Source organism: Xenia sp. Carnegie-2017, unplaced genomic scaffold, assembly GCF_021976095.1.
Source record: "Xenia sp. Carnegie-2017 unplaced genomic scaffold, XeniaSp_v1 HiC_scaffold_23, whole genome shotgun sequence".
Lineage (NCBI taxonomy): Eukaryota > Metazoa > Cnidaria > Anthozoa > Malacalcyonacea > Xeniidae > Xenia > Xenia sp. Carnegie-2017.
The window spans coordinates 7,102,942-7,110,739 of NW_025813486.1; the positions used below are offsets into that span (position 1 = coordinate 7,102,942).

General features: G+C 34.7%; 1 protein-coding gene and 1 long non-coding RNA gene across 2 annotated transcripts in view; both read right to left on the minus strand.

Moving 5' to 3' along the window:
* LOC124449663 (serine/threonine-protein kinase/endoribonuclease IRE1-like) overlaps window positions 1-7,798 on the minus strand; it is a 91,346-nt gene that overhangs the window by 24,617 nt on the left and 58,931 nt on the right. The gene's annotated exons all lie outside the window — the stretch shown is intronic.
* On the minus strand, window positions 2,232-7,375 carry LOC124449725. The gene is made up of 4 exons (XR_006949545.1): window positions 7,355-7,375; window positions 5,536-5,613; window positions 3,446-3,608; window positions 2,232-2,427 (listed from the first exon to the last, which is right to left on the minus strand). It is a non-coding gene; the product is annotated as an uncharacterized LOC124449725 (long non-coding RNA).

A 7,798-nucleotide genomic window follows, 5' to 3' on the forward strand; every position in this document is an offset into this window, starting at 1 on the left:
TAACATGAAAAATTTGTCTGAAAGATTGGCACGAACAGCAGTGATTCGGTTGCCCAGGTTTTGAATAGCAGTGGTAAACTCTGGACGTGGTACATAGTTACTTAACTGTGTAACAAATGCCATAACATATCGTAACAAGGCGCTCACGTGATCAATTAGATTGTCTTTCATATGATGACGGATCTCCTTTCGTTTTAAAGTCTGTGAAAAAAGAAAAAGATAATGGCAAAGCATTATTTTCCACAAAATAGCGTTATTTGCAACTATTTTCGGTTATCTTTATCTAATTATGATGAAGAACAAATTTTGTTTCCTCTAAGCACTGAAATCATTAAATTAATAAGAATGCACAAACATGCCCCGTTTTCAAAGAGAGAACCTATACAAACCAACTTTCTGACAAGTCAAAGCGGTTTGACAACATTACAAACTAATTATTTTACATATTGCAGCACAAAGTATCACAGAAAAAACAAACAAACAGAAATTTCATTCTCGAAAAACGGAAGAGGGTCAGGGTTCAATAGAAAACTTTTTTTTAATATATTGAGCAAGCATAAATGATTTGTTAAGAACAATGTCAATTTCATGGAATGTTAATGCTATATTCTTTGGAACTTTCAATAAAATTTAAATTTTGGTCAAAGAATTTTGCAGATACGTTTCATCGTTGCAAACATGAAATTGTAAAATAGTTCAAATATTCTTACTTTGTCATGTCTGCATCCAATAGCTTGAAATTCACAGTCAGTGGGCACTTCATCACAAATTGTACTTTCATGGTGCTCAATATCCTTCCTGGGTATCATTTGATTGCAATATTTACAAGTGACGAATGCATTTTCACACACATTTTCTTTGTGATCCTACATGGCAAAAAAAATAATACAAGGTAACGACTGTTTGGTGGATATAAATTTCAATCTAATTTCTTAAAAGGCGTTAAAAAGGAGTTGATTCTTTTTGCCAAGTAAGAACAATAATCAGTATACAGATGTATAATAAGATACACATTAAGACACAGACTATTTATCTCATCTTGCTGTGTTCCCGTGATCAATGGACAAATATTTTGCTTACCTTAAGTGAAGCATACGGGACATCTTTACCACAATATTCACATTTTACATTTCGATATTCACAATCATTCTTCAAATGTTCATCAAGAAGAGAGCGAGGTAACTGAATGTTACATTGCTTGTGTATACAGCTAATGAGCGCATGCTCACAAACTTCAGAATGACCCTGACAAAAAAGAAACTTAATAAGTAGGACAACAATATTTTGATAAATTTCTTAACGCAACTCACTTCCAATTCTTCGTATTTACCAAACCATTTACACTCTTCAGATGGACAGTGTAATTGAATCCTTTTTAACTCACGCTTCGTAAAAACATCCGGGAAAACCTAGATGGATCCATGGAAATTGATCTTTTATGAAACAAGATTAAATGTAGCAAAAGACAGAGTCACTTCACTCAAATGCAAGTTAGCACTAGACGTTAAATGAAACAGTAACGTAAATTTCTTACAAGAACTGTTGGCAAACTTTTTTGAAGTAGAATTCGCCGACGCACTAACGCTAATTGCAAAGGCTCTTAACATGTAGACTCAACAACGAGCTCAACATGTTCAACACCGTGTTTAGGAGAGTTGAGTAGTAGCTATTAAGCGGTGCTAAGCGTTGTTGAGTGAAGTTTGAACTTGCTCAAAATTTCCACTCAACATCACTCAACATTTGCTTTGTTCCATGGTCACCAAACCGCACCTCAACTTTGTTTATAGCGCAATGAAACTTCTGGTTTTTAAAACAGCACACTCAACATGGTGAGCGAAAGCATGCACACTACCTGTGCAGCTTATATTGTTGTTATTTACCTGGTCACTGAACCGTTTATGTACCTGTATATACGCTAATGGTGGAGTATTTTATCTCATGATCCTACGCGATATCATTTGAAGACTCAACATGTTGAGAGCGTTTGCACACATCGTTTAGCATCACTCATCAAACACAAAACAATGTTTAGCGCATGTTAAGTCAACATATTGAGAACGTTTGCACGTTGCTTTGATAACCCAAGTTGCAAAAGGATTTTCTATGCCACAAGACACGACAAAATACGTAAATCGCTGTATATTTTATAGAACTCAAAAAATAATTATAATTATAGTTGTTAAGCCAACATGCTTATTTAGTCGTGCTATGCTAATTTTTCTTTGCTCATTAACTGACAACCCTGTAATATGGAAAATATTATGTACTAAAATTTACAAAGCAGGACTAAACTTGCGGGATGGCTACGCTAATGATCGATAGCAACAAGACTGTAATTGAATTTTCTGTCAAATCTTTGCAATATTTTCACCTACGTTTTCCTTGGTCAAATTTTCTTTATCTTCAGGACATTTTGGATCAGGATTTCTACAGATTGAAAAAAACAAAAACTACTAACAAGAATGATCAATTTTGAAGAGTGGATGGCGTAACCAGTTCGACAGTTAAATAGGGGTGGTGGTGGTCAGTATTTGTACATGAATGTTCTGATAAATTACGTTCCTAGGAAAGCAGCTGTTATTTAGGATTGTAAAAATATGAGTATGATGAGCTCTCCCTAGTCTCCTACGCAACAGTTTTTAACCAAAGTCGTATCAAGAGATCTAATAGGGAGCTTTAGCAGAGCCTACGAGTACGACTACGAGCATGATTTACGTCATTTTGGCGCGAAAACATTGTTGCGACAACAAAAACACGTAGCCGTCATCAATCTGAGTACGATGTTTTGTAAAAAATTTGTAGTCGCGACTACGATGTCTTTTTAAGCAAAGAAAGTAGGTATATTTCTTCATTCTGTAAGAAATTAGTTTACAGTACTATTTTCGAGCATCCAGGCTTTAATTTAGAACCCTTTTTGAGCGCAGATGTACATTAAAAAGGAAAATATGACCTGCAAAACTTTCATGTATTTCGTACGGAAAGTGAAAGGTAAACAAACAATAAAATAGTACAAAAATATCGTACTTAAAACTTAAAATAGTGAAGATTTTTCAGTCTAAAGAGTCCTATATTCTCGCAAAACCAGTATTACCGATTCATTGATATCATTAATGACAAATAGAGCGGTAGCTGATTCGCAAACGTCGGTGTTTTACACCATAAAAAGGCTCGTTCTGTTGTTTACACCTAAAGCAAAATTTTGACGAAGCGATAACGACAACAACCTTCCTCGTGCCATTCCCTTACACGGTCAAATTTCGTACTCGTAGTCGTAGTCGTACTCTTGCTAAAACTCCCGACTTAATTGAACAAAATGATACGCAGGAATACTTTGGGAAATGTGATACGATATTGGGATGCATAATCAAGGCGTCTATTGAAAGAGCATGTATGACAACTACTATAACTTTTTATAAATGATTTGTTACATAAAAAATGACGTTACCCAAGAATATGTCCATACAAGATTTACAAAACAAATGTCCACACGAGGTCTGCATTGGATTTATGAGAAGGTGATGACAGTAAGTACAAATATACTTCGCTAGGATTTTTTCTTGATCTTCATCACGGATCTTGATTCCAGGCATCGTTAACAAAGTCAAAATCTGTTTTCAAATAAAAAAAGTTTAAAACACGTAACTAGCATACCAAAAAATAAACACAAACACCACGTTTCTTTAAATACCGAAGAAAAGAGAAAACCACCTGCAGTTTATGGAAAAATAAAAAAGACGTTTGGGCAAATGCACCTTACGTGATCAGGATTTTAAAATATGTTTAAATGCCTTGATTTTTTTTTGCTTTTTCCACTTTCTTAACGCTATTGTACCAACAATAAGAGCTTTTACTGTCACTGTCTGTGACAGCGGAAGACGTTTTGTATAGAGCGGTGTAGCAAAATACAAGAAACGTCGTAGCAGGCGCTTGGCATTCAGACTATTAAGCAAAGTTTCAGCTTCATTAGGTCAGTCTGTATGAGAGAGACAGACAGTATGAGAGGCCATTTATAAGTCAATTGTTTTCCATTATCGAACAGGAACTTATTTCAGAAAAAAAAATTGAAAACCTCTTTGTAACAATGAATACCTTACTTGTATTAAAATTCGAGTCGTACTCATTTTCGCTCAGCTTTAAATTCGCGCGATTTAATTTCGCGCACTTTGTTGACAATTATTCGCGCAGCTTTAAATTCGCGCAAGTAGTTTTATGTGCTCGTTCTTTTTGGTTTGTTCAAAAGAACTATTAATAATTAACGCATTTATATTGAGCTTTCTTTATTAAGAAATACCTCAGTACTATCCCCTTCGCTATGGAAATAGCAATGTTGTAATTGACAACACAACCAACCATTGTCACTGGTCGGACATTTGCCTCGAGAGATTTCCCGATTTTGCAAGTGCTTTTTTGAATATGGGGGCAATATAGAAGCATTTGTGTGTGACATCAAATTTCGTCGATCCCCATAACCACAAGGAGGCTTGGAGATTCCTATTACCCTAACAGTCATGCAGAACAATGCAAGTTTTAGGATATACAGCAAAATGCAGGCATTCGTGACGGAATACTACGTAGAACCTGAGAATATCCCGACTGAAATTGTACAGGATGAAAATGAAGACATTTTTGATTTTTAATGTTACCAGGACAACTAAAAACATATGTCAATATGTATATGCGTTAATAAAACAACTGATTTGCATAACCAACAATGAATGTCTCATATTACACTACAAAGCTTTTCGCGCGGATTATATTTCGCGCAGTACTAAAATTCGCGCACTCAGCGCTGCGCGAATTCTAGTACTGCGCGAATTTTAATACAAGTAAGGTAATTGAATAATGGGAGGGGGGTCTTGGCACCTCCATCTTAATCATTTTGGAGGCTGCAACCTCCATAGCCACCCACCCCCTACCTTTGGTCACAGTTTAAATGGAAAGTCATGGTTTGTTTGATTGTTGGTTGACTGGTTAATACTGACTATCTTCTGCTATAGTTACATTCAATTATCTCAATTTAACTTTGAGTGACTTTTATGTTAACACCATACATGATTCATTGACACTCAGCAAAGAAAATTGCCCTTGACAAATGCAAATTACAAAAATCACTAGAAATGACCTGTATGTAAATATTCTGTGGCATTAATGTCCATTTTAAGAATGAACACACGAAACAAATAAATTATGTAATTGTTTTCACCATGATGCCTGTAAATACATGGCATTCAAACATCATTAACTTTAAAGCAAGAAGCTAAAAGTGCAGGTGTTTTTCCTATAATGGATGGACACACACATTTCAAATGAACATGTTCTCTGTACAGACACCCTGATACCATGGTCATGAATAAATTTTTGTTGCTCACAAATCTAGCCAATGCCAGCATATTTTACGTATGTAGACTTATGTATGATAGTGGTATGGTGCCTAATCATGCATTCAATTTTTTACAATCTGGGTGATGTTTTATCCATTCTATTGCAAGATTAACTTGACTAAACAGTATGCATAGAATAGAAAAGGTAACTTACCCACTTGAGTTCTGGCCCTGTATCTTACAAGTTCAGTGATTGAGTTAGAACACAGAAGGAATCAATCTTTCTTTGCACCTTAAAAAAATACACAAAATGTGAAATGTGAAAACTGGGGATAAATTCAGTGCATTCACTTCTAGACAGGGATGGATCAAGAATTATTTTATGGGGGGACATGAGGTGCTTTGATTTCGATAAGACATTTTTGGATGTCATTGTGTCATGATGGGCTTTTATGTTAAATTCTGTTACTTATAGCATAGGTAGCCTAGTGGGAAATATTTTTGAAGTGTGCTCCACAGAACACAAATCATAATTGCTTTTTTCTCAATTCATTTGTGTATTAATACTTTACAGGAAAATTCGTACAACGAGTAGCCAACGCTAGGAAGAGTGAGAAATTTTGAATTTCAAAGCCTTGGGAATGCCGTTTTCAGCATTTTACAGCAATACAAAATGCTTTATGTGGACATTGTTTTTTTCAAAAAAAAAACTGTGAAGTGAACAATACTTGAATGTTTTGCCAACTGTTAAGGCTCATTAGCATGCTTAGGAGCATAAAATTTACTTTACAATAATGCTATTTCAAAACAGAGATAGTCTTTAAAAATTTCTACCAAATTGTCAGGCATAAGCCCCCCTAGTAACCCCCATTCACACCTCTACGAAATGATTAAAGTTAGAAGTGAGATACAACAAGGGTCAGTCCATGAATGTAAAAAAGCTCAGACTTCAAACAATGCAAGTTTATTGAACCCTTAACCCATTTCCACTTACAGTGGCAGGAAATTCACCTTTTGAGAAAAAATTCAAAATTTTTTTCTGCCAAAGATTAAACAATAAGTATCAGAGAAGAAATTTTGCAATTAAAGTTTATGAAGCCTTTCAGTAGACTATTATCTTATGTAAGTCCATGCAAGTTTTGCTATATAGCAATTACCAGTAGCATTGTACTTGCTAATAAAAACAGAATGTAACCAGCATATCTTTAATCATGCAATTACATAAATGTTAAAATTGGTTCATGTGTCAAGCTTACTGGCTATGATAAATATCTTATTATACAATCAAAACTAGTTAAAATGTAAAACCACAATAATTTAGTTTAAAAATTATAATGATCATCAGAAAAATTACCTAGTGATCATGAAAAATACTTGGCTGTTTTGCCAAATTTCAAGGCTTATCTGCATACCTAGGAACACACCTTTACTTGTTTTTCATACATCAATGGGCCCTTAGGAATTTATGGCAAACAACCTAATATGAGCCGTAGATCAACACACCTTGACATCTCTACATGAGGTGTTCAGCTAGTAAAGGGGACAATATGTGACATGGAACAACATTTCAAGTATGTGAAATAGCTCAGGTTTAATACTATCCCAGTCAAATTGTCAAAATAAAAAGCTTCATGGATCAGAAAAGAGTCAAAATCACAGGTTATAGTAAACAGCTTCTCATATAATCAATGCTAGTTTTCTCAAATCTTAAACAATGTGTAGTATAATTGTCCAATGATTGAATGATCAATGGTCATAAACTGAAAAGCCCAAAACATTTGTTTATAATAAGGTATATAATAACATGGCGCCTTATAGCTACAGATTTTTTCCATTGAAATACTTGGCCATATAACGGCCAAGATTCCCCAAGCACTAAAGAAATCATAGCTAAAAGTCCTTCGGCAACAACAATTTTAGAAGCATCAATCTGCTTACCAAACGCCATATTGACATAAATCGCATCACACACTCGCATAAATTGACTTTGATATTTTACATTCATGCATACATTTCACTTGTCCTTTACTTACGATTTTGGATGTAAATTTCTGCTGAGAAATCTCTAACAAAATGATGGCTTGCTTTTGAACATCAATGACTGAAATGTTTCTCGCGTCTTTGCCCAAACATTTACAATTCATTCATAAATTTTTAACCCTCTTGAAAAAATCGCAATCTGGACAGCATCATTCATGTCAATATATGAATATGTAAAAGATTTTCCCAAATTTCTGCGGTGACGCTGATTATAGTTTCTATCATGCTTTAGCAAATTACTATGAAACGATCAAACATACAATTCAAACCAGTGTTGCCAAATGAAATTTTAAAAATTCACGCTCGCTTGCGTCAAAAGTTCACAAAATGGCAAAAAGTTCATATTACATCTAATTTATAAGATCGGAAGTGAACGGATTAACTCGGACACTTTCGGAAAACCACGGAAATATTGAAAACCCTCGGAAGTTTTCGGA